The sequence below is a fragment of the Callorhinchus milii genome, unplaced genomic scaffold, assembly GCF_018977255.1.
Source record: "Callorhinchus milii isolate IMCB2004 unplaced genomic scaffold, IMCB_Cmil_1.0 Scaffold9, whole genome shotgun sequence".
NCBI classification, from domain to species: domain Eukaryota; kingdom Metazoa; phylum Chordata; class Chondrichthyes; order Chimaeriformes; family Callorhinchidae; genus Callorhinchus; species Callorhinchus milii.
In genome coordinates this window covers 17,135,326-17,154,844 of record NW_024704750.1, presented here as the reverse complement: position 1 = coordinate 17,154,844, position 19,519 = coordinate 17,135,326, and the positions used below count along the sequence as shown (strand labels likewise).

At 43.8% G+C, this 19,519-nt stretch overlaps 1 protein-coding gene across 2 annotated transcripts in view; it reads right to left on the bottom strand.

Annotated features, from left to right (window-relative positions):
• Window positions 1-803, bottom strand: part of rgs6 (regulator of G protein signaling 6) — a 39,590-nt gene extending 38,787 nt beyond the window's left edge. For both annotated transcript variants that reach the window (XM_007893251.2, XM_007893252.2), the window contains exon 1: window positions 795-803. The gene's annotated coding sequence lies outside the window, so the exon portion shown is untranslated. The remainder of the gene's footprint in view (window positions 1-794) is intronic.
• Between the last annotated feature and the right edge of the window lie 18,716 nt (window positions 804-19,519).

The window sequence follows — 19,519 nt, the reverse complement described above, 5'->3', positions numbered from 1 at the left end:
AGGTCTATCTAGTTTGCCTTCCACCTTCCTGGCAGTCGCATGCACATATGTCCCAAATTACCTACGTACTGCATCCCATAACGTTATTTCCCAAAAGAAAACTATCTAATCTGTGTAAGAAAGAATCAACACTTCCTGGCTTCAACCATCTCCCTCGGGAGCCTGTTCCACAGGTTCACTGTTCGTTCACTGAACTAGTGTTTATGTAGATTCGCTCTGACCCATGCTCACGGGAAGGGCTTCCTTTCACTCTCTTTCAGCTTTAAATCCTCCTCGCTTTAATTGTCTTCTCCTCCGTAGAGCCGCTATGTGGCTCTGACTTTATTATTTTAATCAAGGTTCTATCTCCTTTTCCTCTCCCGCTAAGAATAAAAATAATCTCGAAACAATCCAGATCCTTCCTTTTCCTCAATTATTCGAACAAAGTAAAATTGCTATTGTTGCCCTGAATGGTTCTGAAGATTTTTCGCCCTGTGCAGAGCAGAGAACAACCAAACCGTGGAGTCCTGTGGCGTAATGGTTAGCACGCTCACCTCGCAAGCGAGACCCGGGTTTGATCTCCGGGTGGAGTGAAACCTTAGGCCAGTTTCCTTACTCCACACCCTTCTGTTTACCTGGCAGTAAGTAGGATCCCGGTTATGAATCATTTGGCAGATTGCATTCCATGGGTAATAATTCCTTCAAAGTGTTTATTTTAGATAATAATCTGGTCTCTCAATCCACGGCTGTTTGTGGGACATTGCTGTGTGCAATTGGCTGTCGCGTTTCACCCACAAAATATACAGTCAATTCACTTTACAGTACAGTATATTCTGTGAAGCGCTTTGAGATGTCTCAATGATGTGATAAGGCGCTGCATCAAATGCAAGGATTATTATTATTATTATGTAGACGAGCCTTTGTCCAAAAGGTGGCGCACTTAGCTGTGGCTATGTAGCTGTACATATTAAAAGTCTGCTACTGGCATGTGTGTGCACTTGGCATTAAGTTCATTACCACATCAGGTGGGTCCCAGACACATTTTTTCTCTCTCTGGTCTACCTGTTTTGTTGCAATTTTCCCCCCCACCACATTGTTTTGCATCATTAGCACCTCTTTAACTCATCATCCCATCCTCTATCCCATTTTCTCCCTTGTCTTCCGTACCCTGCCTTCCCCCTCTCTGTTATCCCTTAAAAGCCTATCCCTCCCAATATGCCCCAGTTCTGACGAAGTGGACCCAAAACTTTGACTCACTTTCTTTCTTCATAGATGCTGCCTGACCTGCTGAGTGTTTCCAGGGACTTCTGTTTTTGTGACTAAGTTATAAAGGTCATCCTAACATTTGGGCTAGCACCTTTCACATCAGGAGGACATCTGAAAGTGCTCCACAAGGTACGTGGAGCAAACATAGCAGCCAAATTTGCACACAGCGATGTCTCACAAACAACCATGAAGTGAATGACCAATTTTATTTGGAGGACTGTTGGCCAGGATGCTGGGAGAAATTCCCTTTCTCTCCAAGGCGCTGCTTCAAATGCGAGAATGAATATTATTGTTGTTTATCCATATCAGCCCTCCTTATAGGGATAGCATGTGAAAAAGTTGCATGTTTTGAAGATGTGCTTGAAACATCTGATTTCAAATGACAGCACAGCCAGCCTGGCTCATCAGCAGGACATGAACAGGCAGACCAGTCACTGGGAGCAGGAAATCGTTCCACTCAGCTCCTGTTTCAAGCCTATCTTCAAAACATAAGCTTTGAATTGGTGAGTTCTTGTCCACTGGGAAACTCTCAAGAGTCCCCCAGCAAGATATCGATTGGCAAATGAATGGGAGTCTTTGATCCTCAGGGCTTTGATTTACTTACCCGACAGGCTTCAGTAGCAGTGGGTGTCTGCCAGATGAAGACTGAGTTAATTATCTCCAATCTTGGCAAATCAAACAGTTGTGCAAACAGCTAAAGAACTTCATTAGCAACTGATAGAGAAAAGAGGGTTGCACCACCCAAAACCCTTTCGAAAGGCAAACATTTGGAAAGAATCACTAACTCAAACGTCCTTCTTACCTGCTCCCTTCATTTTAATTAATTATTTAAGTGTGAGGGTCATTTTGTATATATATATATATATATAGATCTATAATAATAATAATCCTTGCATTTGATACAGCGCCTCATCACATCTTCTAGATATCTCAAAGCGCTTCACAGAATATACTGTAAAGTGAAAACAAAAACAGAAGTCGCTGGGAACACTCAGCATCTATGGAGAAAGGAGTAAGGAAACTTGCCCAGATTAAATTGGTCATTCACTTCATGGTTGTTCATGGGACATAGCTGTGTGCATAATTGGTTGCCACATTCGCCTACAACCCATAGTCACTACACTTTACAGTATATCCTGTGGACATCCTCCTCATGTGAAAGGCACTGTACTAAATGTAAAGATTATTATTATTATGATGTAAAAAGGGATGTCCTCTGTTATGATGGATAATACACCCTACATTTGATTTAGTGCCTTATCATCTCAAAGCATTTCACAGGATTTACATGTAAAGTGGTGTGAAGTGAACATGTGCATTTGTGGACAAACATGACAGCCAATTTGTGCAGAGCAATATCCTACAAGAGGTCAATGGCTGACTTTATTTGGGGATTCTAGGTACAGGACAACAGGAGAAACTCCCTTCTCTTTCCGAATCGTGCCATTTAACCACCTAAACAGGCAGACAGGACTTTGGTTTGACGTCTCATCCAAAAGTCAGCACCTCCAACAGTGCAGCAAGACCCAGGACTGTACTGGAGTTAATGAGCTTAATTTGCGATGGGTATTTGTCTAATGTTTTCCTTTTCTTGCTGTGCTCTCTCTGAGAGCAGCAATGAATTAAAGATACCTCCGAAATAATAACACAGCAGCACTCAAAACCCAGCTTGAAACTCTTTAGAATTGGCCTCCACCGTCACCCCTGCTCTAAAAACACAGTTTCTCCGTTTGTCTTGGATTCACACAGGAAGAGAGTTAATGTGAGAGAGCAAGAGAGAGAGATAACAAACCGGATAGCCACTCCAAGCATGGTGTGTGTGAGAGAAAGACCATCAGTATCACTGTGAAGTGTTAGATTGGAATTGAATCCTACTTTAACGTTCGGAAATGGGAACAATTAGAAGCTAGTTTCTGTGTGGAAATTGACTTTTTGGGTAAGTGGATTTATTTCATATACAATCTGCCAAATGGAAATTACTCAGGGTGGCTCAGCCCTTTTGGTCCTCGATCACTTGATTACATACAGGGCTGCTCTCACTATATTGCCACAACCACTGCCTGTGCATTGTCACACCACGCCATCTTCACTCCCTATGTTATAACTGTGTGTGCACGTGTGCGTGTATAGGGGAGGGGGGGCGGGATAAGGGGTCAAATCCCCGTCAAGACATTGGGCTCACAGTCTGGGTCGATACTCCAGAGCCACGGTGTGGAGCGCTGCATTGTCGGAGATGCTGTAGCTCGGATGAGATGTTAAACCATGGTCTTGACCACCTGTTCAGGTGGATGATAAGTAGCACTATTCGAAAAGAGAATGGAGTTTCTCCCAATGTCTGAAGAAATAATAACTTTGAAAGGATATTAGGACATTGGAGATTGAAAGCAGATTGACAGGGTGACCGTAAGTACTCGATAATAACGGTTGTCCTTCTTATCCGAAGATGGCTGTTCACACAATGTGAACACCTGGGTGGGTGAACTTGTTTATAGTTGTATACTTAGATAGCAAGCAGTGTAACCTGGTGTCAGGGAATAGCTGAGAATACCAGACCACTTGCTAACCGCACTGGCAGAAACCATTGCCCCTAGAAAGCAATCCGCCAATCGACTAACAACCGAGTTCCTACTTACTGCTAGGTATGCAACAAAATTACATTTGTATAGGGCCTTTCACATCGGGAGGGCGTCCCAAGGTGCTGAAGTGTATACAGAAGTGTGTGGAGTAAGCAAACTTGCCTGAGGCTTTGTTCTACCTGGGAAATGAACCTGGATCTTCTCGCTTGCGAGGCGAGACACTAACCACTACGCTATGGGTCTCCTTGATCTATAATAACAAAGACATACTCAGCATTCAAGTTGTTTTCATCAGAAGAAAAGCTGACGCGGGTTTTGAAGATTGGTTGTGTAGATACAGACCCGCCACTCAGCTTGGAGCTGCAGGACAGGAATATAAAATTAACCAGCCTCAAGCAAAATTATTATTATTGTTATCTGTCTCCAAAAATTTCCTTTGCTGAGGGACCCTGGGATCTTTGTAAAGACTCGGTGGGATCCAGGTCCTCATCTAACGCGGGAGCCTTGGGTCAAGGTCAAACGAATTGCTCATCGCTGCCTCTAAAAACAACACCAACCTAACACGTCTTGACTCCGTGTTTCACTAGATAGTGTGGGTGTCTCAGAACATCTGATTATCGTCCACTTACTTCACTGCTGCAATCGAGCGCTATAGAGGAGGCACACATGCTAGTTCAATTAAGTTCGACAGCAATATCTTCAGCAACTATGTGCCAGGGTACACTATACTCTTATGGTCAGGTCTGTATCACCCGCACCACTTGAAAGGATGTTTTTTATGGATTCACTCTATTGTCTATTCATAGCTTAATGTTAGAACATCATCTGACAGTCAAAGGCACAGGTACAATGTCAGGAACAACGATAATAAAATAATAAAACTTATATTCACAACAGGAGGACGTCTCAAACAGCTTTACGGAATGATAATAATAATTTCGCCCACAAATGTACAGTCAATGTACTTTACAGTATATTCTGTGAAGCACTTTGAAACGTCTAGAAGATGTGAAAAGCGCTATATCAAATGCAAGGATTATTATTACTATAGTGACTGTGCATGTTGTGGGAGAATGCGGCAACCAATTTGAGCACGGCAATGTGGGCCAAAACAGCAATGAAGTGAACAAACAATTTTATTTGGGAGATTGTTGGCCCTGACAGAAACTCCCTTCTCTTTTTCAGACAGTGCCCGAGAACTTCAACATCCAACCTGACAATCAGATGGGATCTCAGTTTAATGTCTCATCCGAAGGACAACACTTCCAACAATAATAATGCTTGTTTTTGATATTACATCATTGAGGCATCTCAAAGTGCTTCACAAAATACACTGTAAAGTGAATTGACTGTGTATTTGGCGAGCGAAGCATGGCAGCAGTGACCCACAAACAGCCGTGGATTTTTTTTGGGTGGGATTATTACCCCTGGAAAGCGATCCACCAATCGCCTGAGCACCGAGTTGCTTCTCACAATTCGGTAAACAGAAGTGTGTGGTGTAAGGAAACAATGCAGCACACACCCATCACTGCGTTGAAAAGTCAGCATAGACTATATCAATTCCAAGTCCGGACGTGGGGTTTGAACTCACAACCTTCTGACTCACTCGATTCCCCAGGTAAAATTGGTAAATCACTTCATGCCTGTTTATGGGACGTCGCTGTTTGCAGAACACTTCTCTTACAAAACACAGAGCGTGAAAAAAACTGTGCATTTGTGAAACACGATAAAATTGTGAAACGCTTTACAACAGACAGTGCAGATCACACGTGTTTGTGGCCAGTCGATAGGAAGGGTGAATTCATTTTGTGTACGAATGAATTCATTCTCCTCGATTCTGCTTTTCCTCCTGAATCTGTAGCTCTCCCGGGAATTGTTATTGTTTCCATTGGCCTTTGGAGATTAGCTTAGGTTCATACAACACGGGGTCTGGGTAGAGTGCCCTATCCTCTCATGTTCATCCATTAGTGAAAGCCAGATGCTGCACCTTGATATTTCTCAAACCTTCCTCTGTAAAAGGAAGCTGTCTCCCAGCGCAGTGCAATACATTAAAATGCTCACTCGCTGTGCACTTCCCCCTGGACCCTGGACTGTATGCACAACATATATTAAAAATAATGATAATCCTTGCATTTAACATAGTGCCTTATCACTTTGTCCAGACATCTCAAAGTCCCTTACAGGATTTAAAACAACAACTTGCATTTATATCCCGCCCCTCATGCAGGTTAGTGTCTCCGAACGCTTGATTTAGAGTGATTTACTGTGAAGTGTAGATACCGTGTATTTTTGTGGGTAAAAGTAGCATCAATTAACGCAGAGCAATGCCTCACAAACAGCCATGCAGTGTGTGATCCATTTTATTTGGGGGATTGTTGGTCAAGACACCAGAAGAGAGAAAGAAGAAGTCCTCACTCCAATGTTCAGCCTGTCACTCCAGGGAACCCACAAGCTACATACAAAAGCAAAAATTTTCCGAGCAAGATTCCAGCAGAGCAAAACAAAATATGCTAACAATAATATAATGATAATATCCTTTCATTTGATACAAAGCCTTATCACGTCGAGTGCTTCACAGGAGCTTCTGTAAAATGTAGGGATTGTGCAATTGTAGGTAAATGGGACTATTTTCTCTCACAGCCAATGTGTGCTGTTTCCATTCCTTGTCCTGGCCAACAATCACTCAAATAAAATTGGTCTTTCACCTCATGGCTGTTTGTGGGATATTGCTGTATCCACTTCATCTCTGTCTTGTTCGGTGTTCCTCAGGGCTCTGTCCTTGGTGCCCTCCTCTTCAATATCTATATGCTGCCTCTTGATGACATGATCCGCAGGCATGGACTTTCACATGTATGCGGATGACACCTAACTGTACTTCTTTGCCTCCACCCTTGACTCCAAGACACTGCTGTTCTGACAGAGTGTCTGTCAAGTCCTGGATGAGAGGTAGCTTTCTTCAGTGGAACGTCAATAAGACTGAGGCCCTCCTGATTGGCTCCTGTTAGCGCCTCCACACCTCAGCCGCTGACAGCATCACCATTCAAGGATGCACACTCCACCTCACTGAGCCAGTCTAGAACCTCGGTGTCTTGTTTGACCCTCAACTATTCTTTCTACCCCACATCTATGCCATGACCCGTTCTGCCTTCTTCCACCTCCGAAACATCGCCCGGCTCTGCCGCTGTCTCACACCGCAGGCTGCTGAGACCCTTATACACGCATTCATAACATCCAGGCTTGACTATACAAACTTCCTGCTTGTTGGCCTCCCCAAATCCTCCCTCCATAGGCTGCAGATCATCCAGAACTCTGCAGCTGGTGTCCTCTCCTGCACCAGGCTCCATGACCCTATCACCCCCATCCTCGCCTTCACTGGCTTCCCATTAGACAGCAGATACAGTTCCAGATCCTGGTCCTCACCTTCAAAGCCCTCCCATGGCCTTGCTACCTCTGTGACCACCAAACCCCCTACATCTCTAAACCACTGCCACTACCATTTGGTATCCAGCACTCCCATTGGTACATGCTTTGAGACATTTGTACCATAGTATCTAAATATAAGTACTGTTCGGATAATCTGACCCTTCAAGCTCCCCTCACCACCCACTCCTCCCGCCGCTGCCATTAACAACAAGTAAGGAATGAATATTACTACTAATAATCCTTACATTCGATAGAGCGCCTCAGCAGGTCGATGAAACATTCCAAGCATCTCACAGGAATATACTGTCCTGTAGTGTCTGTATTTTGTGGGAGAATGCGGCAGATAATTTGCATACAGCAATGCCGCATAAACAGCCATGGATGAGTGACCAATTCTACATTGGGGAATTGTTGGCCAAGACACCAGGACACACTTCTCTTTTTGAATAGTGCCATGGGATCTTTAAATCCCCCCTGAACAAGCAGTCAGGACTTTAGTTTAACGTCTCATCTAAAACTCTAGTCTCTCACCTCAATTCCTCCCAGCACAGTGAGCATGGTACAATGGGACCAGATAGATGTCTCCCTAGGAGACTGAGAGCTTATTGCTCAAGGCAACACTTAAGCCTGCTCACGCTTCTTCCAATTGTCGTCTTGCTCCCAACCAATTTGGAACATAGTAAATGTACAGAAGTTTGACTTTAATATAAAAAAAAGCATTACTGCCATAAATTCCAATCTTCTCCCCTTTCGCAGCTGGAGACAAGACGTTCAAGGTAACAAATTGCGCTCTGATAGATTTGGAAGCTTGTTCACGCACTCCGTCTCGCTCAGACTCTCTGCTTGGTTTTAGATTAAATAAATAAATGACTGGCTAATAACTAGCACAGCAATCAAGTCTAATATGACATGACACACAGCAGCCCAGACTCACTGAGCCATGAACTAACCGAGTGTAGATAAATCATTCATTGTCTTCTTTTCCTCATCATCTTTCTCGGTCTGAAAGCGCAGCTGTAATCACAAGATGCTTGGCTGACTGGAAAAAGAACTGTCAGTTCATATTCAGTGAGCCAGCCTGGCTCAGTTGGTAGCACTCTCGTCTCTGAGTCAGAAGGTTGTGGGTTCAAGCCCCATGTCAGAACCTCAAACACCACATCGTCTAGGCTGACAGTCCGGTTCAGTACTGGTGGAGCTCTCATTACATTGTTGGGGGTGCCGACCTTCGGGTGAGATTTTTAACCTGTTCAACTTGACGTAAAGATCCCATGGAACTATTTGAAAAGAGAAGACAGTTTCTCCCAGTGTCCTAAAAGATCCTCCAAATAAAACTGGTCATTCACTTCAAGGCTGTTTGTGGGACATTACTGTGTGCCAACTGGCTGTCTCGTTCGTCCACAAAACATATTGTATTTCTTCATTCAATACAGTTTACATTGATACAATGCCTTTCACACCAGGAAGACGTCTCAAAGGGCAGGCGCATTCTGGCGAGTCAACAACAAAATTACGTTTGTATAGCGCCTTTCACGTCGGGAGGGCGTCCGTCCCAAGGCGCTGGACAGCGGTCCGTCTGTGTTTCGGACCTGAGCTGGGGGTCAGGATCGAGGAGGGTGAAGGACAGAGGGGGAAGGAGAGTGACTGAAGGCACGGTCGAAGAGGAGGGTCTTGAGACAGGTCTTGAAGGAAGCAAGGCTTGAGGGTCCACCTTTTTGCAGCTCTTTGCACGCTAGAGTTACACATTTCAGTGATCAATGTTCTTGGTCTTACTCTTGTAAGAATTGATTATTTTCAACTGAAAAAAAATCAATTCAGGCCTTACCTGAGTAAAAGGTGAGTGACAGACTGCTGTTTTGCTTGTAGATTTTGAGCAAAGTTCAACAAATTCGTCTGCAATGCTCGAGAAATCCCGCTGTGATTATTTATAATAATATATTTGCATTTGAAAACTATACAAATCAGACGTGCTCTGAGATCTGAGAGGTAATTGGTAATTGCAATAGGATTATTTACTCAGAATGCAGATAGCACAGCCTTTAAATTGCAAGTTGTTCACAATGCGGGCAGTGAAGGGCTTAAGGCTCTGGCCTGCCCCACCATCGGCGGTCGAGCCTTCAGTCTTTCTGCCCCCACCCTTTGGAACTCCATCCCACAATCCCTTCACCATGCTTCCTCCCTTGCCTCCTTCAAGGCTCTTCAATCCTGCCTTTGGTCACCCTCTTATCCTTACCCTCCCTGCCCTCCACCCCTCCTGATCCCAACCCCCAGCTCGGGTCCAAATCTCGAGGTCCTGTCTGCCTGTCCAGGTGGACGTTGAAGATCCCATGGCACGATGGGAAAAGAAAAGGGAGTTTCTCCCAGCATCCTGGCCAACAATCCCGACAGATAAAATTGGCACGCCATGGCTGTTTGTGCGACATTGCTGTGTGCAAATGCCGTTTGTCTGCAAAGACATTTACAGTAAATCCTGTGAAGCACTTAAGGATGTCCTGTTGACATAAAAGGCATCATATCAAATTCAAGGATTATTATTATTATGATTACTGCATTAAGTGGATCCCTAATGGGTCCGAGTTCTGAATCAAATTTGATCAAGTTCGCCCACAAATATACGGTCAATTCACCTTACAGTATATTCTGTGAAGTGCTTTGTGACGTTGAGAAGATGTGGAAAGCGCTATATCAAATGCAACGATTATTATTAGTATGTCTTCAGACACTCGCTGCACTTTGTTCTCACCTCACTCCCTCCCTTGCTCCCTCGCTCTGCCAGAGACATACAGTGACCCCAACGTAACAGCTATTCCCGGTGAAGTGCTAATTCATTTCCATGTTATAGACCCAACACCAAATGCAAGAATTATGATGAATCAATCCCCAACTGGTTTATTATTTTTCTCCGGCTGCCTTCAGCAGATAAAGTACATAAAGTACCATGTTCTATATATGAAGATGTCAGTCACAGTTCCCAGAATATTAACAATCGTTGCATTTGATATAGCGCCTTATCAGGTTGTTGAGACGTCTCAAAGTTCTTCACAGAATATACTGTAAAGTAAACTGTCTATTTCGTGAGCGAAACCCGGCAGCCAAATATGCATAGCAGTGTCCCACAAAGTGCCCTGGATTGAGTGACCAAATATTTATTTATTTTTGAACGGATTATTACGTCGGAAAACAATCCATCAATCAGGCTAACAACTGGGTTCCCAGTACTGCTTGATAAAACCCGAGCAAATTAAAAGGGAAAATAACTAATGAGATATTGAAAAAGAATAACATCAAAGGGTATTGAGAAAGAGCAGAGCAATGGGATTAGAGAGTAGAGCCCCAGTGGGCTAAATGCTGTCATTCTGTGCTAAATCTTTGGTGCATCTACTCCTTTATGCTCGAGGATATGTTTTCTGTGCACGCACCGGCAGAGTATGAAAATCAAAGTTCCATTTGGGATTAAACTCTTAGCCTGAACTTCTCTCATTGATTCATTGCTCTGTGAGTGGAGGCGAGGCATCTAAATGGGTTGGGTTGCCACAGAGTTCTGACATGCAAAGTCAAATTGCTGACAGACGTAAAACGAACACGATAAGGGGTGTATTGGAATAGCACAGAGCCCTTATCCTTTGGTAACAGGTAACAGATAGAGAGAGAGAAAGAGAGAGAGAGAGAGAGAGAGGAGGCTTTAACAATTCACTGACCCACTCCTCATAGCCATTACTGTGCTCTCTCTCTCTCTCTCTCTCCCTTTCTCTCTCGGGTTCAGCAGAGCAAGTTCTTTCAGTGTAAAGCTGATAAATAATGCATTGAGACGCTGGGTCCTGTGCTGCAGATTGGTGATACCAGGCTATGGGGAACATGTCGTGCTGCGGCAGAACATTTCTAGGTCAAAGGTGCCTCTTTGTTCCCACGGACCCTGAGATACGACGGGCCTCGCTGCCTCCTTCTACGCCAATAAATCTCCCACGAGGAGTGGAGGAGGAGAAGGGGCAGAGTCGCTGCAGGTTGCTGTGAGATGCCTGTTACTCCAGTGATGTTTCTCTCGATATACACCATGTAATGCAGCAGGCACCGAACACGTTGATAATATATAATAACACTAGCGCCTTATCATGTCATTGAGGTGTTTCAAAGTGCTTCACAGTATAAATTGTAGAGTGAATTGATTGTATACTTTGTGGGCGAAACGCCAAATACAAACAGTAGTGGATTGAGTGACCACATTTTTTTTGGAAGGGATTATTACCCCCGGAAAAGCGATCTGCCAATCGACTTAACAACCGGGTTCCTAGTTACTGCTAGGTAAACAGAGGTGCGTGGAGTAAGGAAACTTGCTGTGCCCTGAGATATTTGCTCAGGATGTGTTTTAAAACCACTCTGTCCTATCTTCTCTGTCTGCACAAAAGAGTGTGTTTCTATGACATCAATGTTGCCATGCCTGAGCTGACTGGGATGACTCATTCCCACAGTCATTGATAAATGTTCTCATGTTAAATCAATACACCCCCAGTTCGAAACTCTGGGATGCCAACGGTTAAGCAGTCGAGAGAAGAGAATTTCTCTCTCCCGGTCTCCTGGCTAACAGATACAATTTGACCATCATTTCACTGGCTGTTTGTATGGCATTGCTGTGCGCAAATTGGCTGCTGTGTTCGCCCACAAAACAAATGCAGTCAAAGCACTTCACAATGATTCCCGTGAGGCACATTGAGACGAATGTGAAACTGAGATATACCAGATGCAAGGATTATTATGATTATTATAAAATAAAAGTCGTTAGCAGACGTGAATTACGTGGGGTGTGCACAGAGCTGACAAGACGGTTATTAAGGGGAGTGACAGGAATGAGTAGCGGCTATGCAAAGCGCGAGGGTTTTGGAAAGGTTGGAACATGGATCAGTTAGAAGCTAGGAATCTGGGGGTGATTGTTAATAATAATTATTAAAAATAATAACCTGATATTCTGTGAATAGAATACATGTCAGTCAACCATGGTTCAATTTATATAAACTGAGATAATAATAATAATCCTTGCATTTGATATGCCACCTTATTACGTCGTTGAGACATCTCACAACACTTCACAGAATATATTGTAAAGTGGAATAACTGTATATTTTGTGGCGGAAAGGTGGTAGCTAATTGCACACAGCAATGTCCCACAAACAGTCGTGGATCTATTCAATTGGCTGTCATTTTATTGATGTTTTCGTCAGGCTGCTTCGGAAACCTACAGAAAAAAATCAGCTTGTTTGTTTCGGCTTTCGATCTCATGCTGCGGTCTGCTTACGCTGGAGTATAAAAATATTCCAACCAATACAGTCCTCTTCTGCTTTTAATTGCTGATTATATAAGTCCTGCACAGAGGGTCGGTCAGCATTTAACAAGGGCTATTTACAGAAAGCAACTCAGGAGTCAAGTGAGGACAGAGATAGAAATCACACACACACATACACACACACACTCAACCTTCCCCCCCACTCCGCACATACACATACACCGGTCTCATCATGGCCTATCACATCTGGATGATGATTTCCAGATGTTGGCTGCATCCCCCCATTCCCTGAAATGACACTTGCACGGGTTCACAGCAATTGAAGCAAAATATCCAAGGAGGAAATCTACCTCAGAAGGTGACACAACAGCCAATCTCTTTCAAAGCCATTTGCGCTTTGCTGATTGTTGCAATTGAATAGACCAATATAATAATAATAAACAATAATAATAATGGCAATTAATAGCAATAATAAATTACAGTAATTATTATGAAGAATAATTAATAATAATGATGCTTGCATTTGATGTATTGCCTCTAATGCAACAAAAGTCCTTCTTGGGGAATTAATGTAAAATGCTCTGTAATACAAACACCACACAGACACGCATGCACACACTTACACACACAACTACCTCAAAGATATAAATGCACGACACACAAACACACATAGACACACCACACACAAGCACCACACAAACATAAATACACATGTATGCACGACACACACACACACCACTCACAGCAATGGCATAGACACAATCCACAACTACTTAATAATCCTTGCATTTGGTCCAGAGTCTTTCACAACCGAAGGACACCCAAAGCGCTTCACAAGATATGGTGTAGAGTGGAGTGACTCTGTGTGTTGTGGGTGAACTATCACACAGACATAAACGCAACACACGCAGACACACACGCACAACGAATACACTGAACACACACGCACAGACACATGTGTTCATGTGCACTCTTGCTCTGCGTGGAACTTACTTTAAAAACCTACAGGAATAATATCACTGATACAATACAGCCAAAGAGTGATTTTTTTTGGTTCCAATTTCAGCAGGAACCCCACAAGCGGTTTATTTGCTGGTCTACTTTGAAGAGCAGTGGAGGGGAGGAGGGAGGTAGAGAGAGAGAACCCTCCAATGAAGCTCTTATAGAGCACAGCAGCCAGCACGCAATCTCCACTGGAGTCGTGTATCGCTCTCGCCCTGGTTATCTCCGTTCCATCCCCTCCAGGAACAAGACTATTGCATTAGTTGCGTAGAATAATCAAGGTAATCTGGAGTGTGCCCATCTGGTTTATTTCTTTATCAAATGAAGGATAATAAAAGGGCCCAGGTGTCCTCAAACAGGTTCCATCTGCTCTTGGCAAGCGTCAGCATTCCTGTGCACTCCGCAGCGCTAGTACAGAGGAGCTTACTGGCAAACGGTGAGGTGAGATCCTAAGCAGCAGCTGAAAACTCCCTGCTTCACAATTATGTCTTTTGGGGGTCTCCAAACCCAACTGAGAATTCCACGCGTCCCACCTCCACATGGAAATCCCAGAGGTAGATTGTTGGAACTGGATGCGCACTCTCTCCCTGGAGGAACGCATCCTGCTTACCTAATTCCGGGAAGTATTAGGCGCAGGTTGGCAAGAGCCAAGGTTTGGGGACCCCAGGGTGTGGGCCCCACGCTCACAATTGCGAGGGTCTCCTTGGAGTTGAACTGGCTCCAAGGTGACGTGTTTGGCAAAGGAATGTTGGAGTGAAGCCAGCCCTCTGTGGCAGTCTCGGTAGTTCTGTCCTGCAATCCACCAGATAAAATTGACGTTCAGGGCAGTTTGTGAGACACTGCTCTGCACAAACTGGCTGCCGTGTTCACCCACAAATTACACAGACACTGCACTTTACAGTAAGTCCTTTGAAGTGTTTTGAGGCATCCTCCTGACATGAAAATATTGTATCAGTTGTGAAGTTTATTTGCTATTAATTATTATTAATTATTATATATGCTCCATTCCACTCATTCAACGCTTGTACCACAGGAAGCATGTATAATGCTCCTCTGAGGGAACACAGTTGCAGGAATAGCTTTGAGATGCAATCTGCTGTGTACTTATTTATCAGAGCTTCAATCGCTATGGAAACCTCGGCGTGAATTCCACTATCTGAAACAACTAACTGCAGGTTATCTGAATCCCAGGGTTGGAAACATTAAGTGTGTGGCAGGGCTAAGGTTTCCCAATTTTACAATAGTGTCATCTTCTAAAAGAGTAAGGAAACATGCCTAAGGTTTCATCCTGCCCGAGAATCGAACCTGAGACCCGAACCTGAGTCCACGGGATTCCACGGGATTTACTGTCAAATGCAGTGACTGCGGTTTTGTGGTTGGACCTTGGTGCTGTTCCCTCATGGAGGTTCATTTGCTCAGTTCAAAATCTTTGCATTTTTAATTTAAAAAATCTGTCTTTCAAAGCCACACGCACATGATGCTTTCGAAAACAATCTCATCGGTCTCAAAGTTAATGGCCTCTGAGGCCAGGAATCTCTTGGGGTTTGCCAATTGACAGAGGAGGAGTTTGGATCAGGTCAATGCAGTTTTACACATGAGAGCTCCGAGACACATCAGGACCGGTCATGCCAGGCAACCATAGGACGTACAATCCAGCACATGCACATTGCACGGACAACATATCAATCTATCATGCGTGAGGAAGCTGCTGAGATTGTAACTGACAGCTGTGCTGCACTCAGACAGGCAGAAAGAAATTGCAGCTCACCACACTCACACACACACACACAGACAGACATACACAGACATACAGGCATACGCACACACACACACACACCATTCAAAGAAGTACACACAGGCCAATACACAAACAGGCACACACACACAGGCACACACTTACACAGACACAGTCACACACACACACAGAGGCACAGACACACACACACGGAGAGACATACACATGCACAGACATACACAGACAGACAGACACACACACACAGACACAGACACACAGACATACACAGACAGACAGACACATACACACAGACAGACACACAGACACACACACATGCAGAGACATACACATGCACAGACATACACACACACACACAGACACACACACACACACACACATACAGACATAAACGCATACACAGACACATACTGATAGGCACTCAACACACTGCAGAAACCGCCAGTAAGGCTGTGTACAAACAAGCTAGTAAATGCGCTCAATAATTGCTGAACACAGTCAGCCTAATTATTTGCAATGCTTTTAAAGCTGCAAGATTTATAACACTACTACTACTATTACTACTAATAATAATATAATGGCATATCAAGCACACCAAAATAATTAGGATAATGCTCAGATTTTGTCTACATCTGGCATTTAAAAGAGAAGGGAGTTCCTCTTTCCCAGCGTCCTGGCCAACAGCTCCCCAAATAAAACTGGACACTCGTTTCATGGCTGTTTGTGGGACATTGCTGTGTCACATCACAGTATATCCTGTGAAAAGCTTTGAGATGTTCTGACGTGAAAGGTGCTGTACCAAATGTAGGGATTATAATCTATTTCTTAGATCCAGTTTTGGCATGTACACTCACTTCACTGTGTACACGCCTCTTCCAACCAGTAATAAATCTTCTCAGGGGTGGAGATGTAGGGTCTACAATAGGGTGTGAAATGTAGCAGCTTTGTACACGTTAACAAGCCAGGGCTCGAGGGAAAAGGGTGCTTGGCCAGGCTTACGCTCACACCAATCTTCCCATTGTAACATGTTCCAAGGTGGAACACTGCTCGTCTTGTATCCTATAATTTATACAGTGGAATACTTGGGCTATACATTATAGCTGTCTGGACAGCTAGATAACTGTAATGGGTGATTCACGCGCAACGAGATTAAATCTTTAGAGCGGAAATAGAGTTTGGGCTCTGAGTGAGCCACGTTGAATATACACATTGCATATTTTACTGTAACACCTGGCCAAGCAACCACACAGCAGGAGCCCTTAGAGTCAAGAGTATCTCTGAGACAAAGATCACAATGGAGGGGGAGAGGGGTGAGGGAGGGTGAGAGGGGGTGAAGAAGGGGATGAGTGGGTGAAGGAGGGGGAGAGGGGATGAAGGAGGGGGGTGAAGGAGGGGGTGAAGGAGGGGCGAGTGGGTGAGGGGATGGAGGGAGTGAGGGTCGAATGAGGGGGAGAGTGGCTGAGGGTGGTGGAGAGGGGATGAAGGAGGGGGAGAATGGGTGATGGAGGGGGCGAGGGGATGAAGGAGGGAGTGAGGGTCAAATGAGGGGGAGAGTGGCTGAGGATGGTGGAGAGGGGATGAAGGAGGAGGAGAAAGGGTGATGGAGGGGGAGAGGGGGTGAAGGAGGGGGAAGGGATCACATAGAAAGCAATTCAAGGGGAGAAATAATAAGATAACACATTGACCTGCACCCCTCTCACCAAGTATCTGAGCAGATTTTGATTTACATTAACTTGCAGTTCCTAAAACAGATTCAAGGAGTATTTTACAGATTATTATTGGGGGGGCTATAAGGCACAGCTGTGAATCTCACATCGGGTAACAACAATGAGGGGTGAGGTGGCTGGGGGAGAGAAAGATTGAGAATTAACATAAAGATGAAATGTGTGGAATCCAAACGACAAATCATCCAATAATTCACGTGTGAGGATCCGCCACTGGTTTCAAAGTCTCTACAGTGAAATCCGCTTTACACGCAATTTGGATTATATGCAAAGTCTGTTTGTGTGCAAAATTCCCAATTTCTACCCCATTTACCTCAATGATGTTCCAGTCTATTCGAGTGCCAGTAACTCCATGCAAATTGCAGATTTATAAAAGGGTCCGTACGCGGGTAATCTCTGAGTAACTGTCCTTGTTATACCAGAGTCAAGTGGCGTCAATGAAATCTACAAATATCAGGTTGAAAATGTGTATTTAAATGGAATGAAAAAACCTTGCAGAACTCCTCCTGATACGAAAGTCATGACTGAATAAATAAAAATGGAGACTATTAAAGAGGCTATAAATAAATACTGTAATCCTGCCATTTGAAGCAGCCATACTGGGAGGACATCTCAAAGTGCTTCACAAGATATAAAGCATAATTATAGGTAAATGCCATAGATATCATGAGTTCCTAAGTCTCAGACCCCTTTCCTAATTGGGTTTTCCACAGATCACCAGGAATTTCAACAGGATTCCTTCACATTAATTGGCTGTTCTCACTTGTTGGAGAGTCTGTAACCAGGGGACACAAGTAATAATAATAATAATAATAATCCTTGCATTTGATATAGCGCTTTTCACGTCGGGAGGACGTCCCAAAGCGCTTCACAGAACACACTGTAAAGTGAATTGACAGTATAAGTATAAGATAGTGACCAGGGGATCCAAAAGAGAATTTGGTAGGAACTACTTCACGTAGAGTGTAGTGTGGAACTCGCTGCCCGAAGGGGTGGTTGAATTAAATAGTAAAGATGCATTTAAGAGGAACCTAGACCTTCACATGAAGGTGAAAGGATAGAGGGGAATTAGAGAGAATAAAGGAATGGGTGAAGACTCATGGAGTATAAACACCAGCACGGGCTAGTTGGGTTGAACGGCCTGTTTCTATGCTTTGCAATCTGTGTAAATTTAAGTAAAATCATAGCCAATTCACTTTACAATACAGTATATTATGCACATTGAGACATCTCAACGGCATGATAAGGCGCTATATCAAATGCAAGGATTATTATTATTAAAATCCTTATGAAACTGGTTAAGTACCACAAATAAATCCCAATAGTATGGATATTTATTTTTGCTGGATTACAATGCACTTATTTGGACTGTACAAATGATCTAGCAATCCTCTTTGACCTCAATAATAAATCACTTTTGTAGCAGCAAAACCTAGGACTTGTTAGTAAAACAACTTACAGTTGAGGTCTTTGTTAAAAAACAATTGGAAGAAACACTGTAAACAACAAACACCCAAAAAATCAATGAAAAACTACAGCACTGTCCACCAGTCAAGAACTGCTTTAGTATTACTTACTGTAAAAGGTCAATAATTATTGAGCAAACAGGTCAATAAACAGCAATAGGATTGACAATCAATGTATTCCTAAGATCGCAAGGTTGGTTTGGTTGGAGAAAGCCCTTCTTCTTCATCTGATCTCATCAGTCCTTTGGATGAGACGTTAAACCAAAATCTTGTCTGCCTGTTCAGGTGGACATTAAAGATCCCATGGCACAATTCAAAAAGAAAAGAGCTTCTTCCGAAGTCCTGGCCAACAAAATCACCAATTAGAATTAATGTTTCACTCCATGGCTGTTTGTGGCACATTGCTGTGTGCAAATTCACCCACAAAATACAGTCAATCCATTTTAGAGTACATCCTGTGAAGTGCTTTGAGACATCTCAATGATGTGATAAGGTGCTATACCAAATGTAAGGATTATTCTTATTCTTATTATCCCTCCAGAGCACCACCCTACTGCCCTCCCATCCCAGCATCAAGCTACTTCTTAAATGAGTCCAGTGTCCTGGCCTCAACCACCCTTCCTGGCAACCTTTTCTAGGCTTTCAATATCCTCAGGGTAAATAAATGAAAATACATTTTGGTGTCTGTCCTGCCCTTTTCTAATTTTAAACCTTTTGTTCTGCTGTCCAGCTGCACTCTAAACTATTGTACTGAGTTTACTGTTTCAATCCTATTCAAAATGTGACATACCTCTCAGAACAGCAGAAGTCTGACTGTGCCTCCTTCAGGGAGCCACACGTACATCACTTCAATAGAACAATATAAGACCTAGCCTCCAAACCCCGGTGACTAACAACCGGGTTCCTGCTCACTGCTAGGTAGACAGACATGTGTGGAGTAAGGAGTAAGGTGTGTGGAATAAGTCTAAGGTTTAGCCTTGCCCGGGAATGGAACCCGGGTCCTCTCGCTCGCGAGGCGAGTGCTCTAACCACTATGCTACAGGACTCCACGGTGGCAG